This window comes from Bison bison, unplaced genomic scaffold (genome assembly GCF_000754665.1).
Source record: "Bison bison bison isolate TAMUID 2011002044 unplaced genomic scaffold, Bison_UMD1.0 scf7180017864473, whole genome shotgun sequence".
Classification (NCBI taxonomy): domain Eukaryota; kingdom Metazoa; phylum Chordata; class Mammalia; order Artiodactyla; family Bovidae; genus Bison; species Bison bison.
Genome location: NW_011495034.1, coordinates 16,059,057 through 16,060,759, shown reverse-complemented (window position 1 = coordinate 16,060,759; position 1,703 = coordinate 16,059,057).

Sequence of the window (1,703 nt, the reverse complement as noted above, 5' to 3'; positions counted from 1 at the left end):
TGGTCTTTCTTTTTGTCTTCTTCTTCTGGGATTCCTATGATTCGAATGTTGGGGCATTTAACATTGTCCTGGAGGTCTCTGAGATTGTCCTCATTTCTTTTAATTCTTTTTTCTTTTTTCCATTCTGATTCATTTATTTCTACCATTCTATCTTCTACCTCACTTACCCTATATTCTGCCTCCGTTATTCTACTGTTGGTTCCCTCCAGAGTGTTTTTGATCTCATTTATTGCATTATTCATTATATATTGACTCATTTTTATTTCTTCTAGGTCCTTGTTAAACCTTTCTTGCATCTTCTCAATCCTTGTCTCCAGGCTATTTATCTGTGATTCCATTTTGATTTCAAGATTTTGGATCAATTTCACTATCATTATTCAGAATTCTTTATCAGGTAGATTCCCTATCTCTTCCTCTTTTTTTTGGTTTGGTGGGCATTTATCCTGTTCCTTTATCTGCTGGGTATTCCTCTGTCTCTTCATCTTCTTTATATTGCTGTGTTTGGGGTAGCCTTTCTGTATTCTGGCAGTTTGTGGAGTTCTCTTTATTGTGGAGTTTCCTCACTGTGGGTGGGGTTGGACGGGTGGCTTGTCAAGGTTTCCTGGTTAGGGAAGCTTGTGCCGGTGTTCTGGTGGGTGGAGCTGGGTTTCTTCTCTCTGGAGTGCAATGAAGTGTTCAGTAATGAGTTATGAGATGTCAATGGGTTTGGAGTGACTTTGGGCAGCCTGTATATTGAAGCTCAGGGCTGTGTTCCTGTGTTGCTGGAGAATTTGCATGGTATGTCTTGCTCTGGAACTTGTTGTCCCAAGTGGTGCTTGGTTTCAGTGTAGGTATGGAGACGTTTGATAAGCTCCTGTCAATTAATGTTCCCTGGAGTCAGGAGTTCTCTGGTATTCTCAGGATTTGGACTTAAGCCTCCTGCTTCTGGTTTTCAGTCTTATTTTTACCATAGCCTCAAGGCATCTCCATTTTCTTTCAAAAACAGTGGGCTGCTTTTCTGGGTGCCTGATGTCCTCTGCCGGCAATCAGAAATTATTTTGTGGAATGTACTCAGCGTTCAAATGTTCTTTTGATGAATTTGTGGGGGAGAAAATGGTCTCCCTGTCCTATTCCTCTGCCATCCTCGAAATTGTTTTTTTGAAGCTTTGTATTGTATGTTGGAAAACAGTTGATTAGCAATGTCGTGTTAGTTTCAGTACAAGTGATTCACTTATATATATAGATGAATCTTCCTTTTTTCTAAATGCATCATATACACAAACATACTATATCCTTTGGTTTGTTAATTAATGTGAACATAAGTTTATGGAAAGGCATTATTTCTATACTTTCAATAATTTTCATTATGCCAATTTCAAAGAAAATGCAAACTATGGCTGGGCATTTTCCAGTTTGTTTTTTTTCCAGCCAAGTTTTGATTGGTTTTCTCGGTTTCTGCTCTTCTGCTGTCTTTTAAGGTAACATCTAGAAACAACTAAGTTATTATTTATATATTGAATGTAATTCTAAGAGGCTGATCAAATTCCCAGAGCCAAGGTTTATAGAAATTCTAGAATCAGGTATTCTCAATTCCTCATAGATGATAATAGCAAAAGTTACATGGAAAATATTTTTTTTGAAAACACAAATAACATTTATATTGTTTTGAAATATACCATTAGGAAGGAAAACATTGCCATGTCCAAGTCTACATCACAACCAAA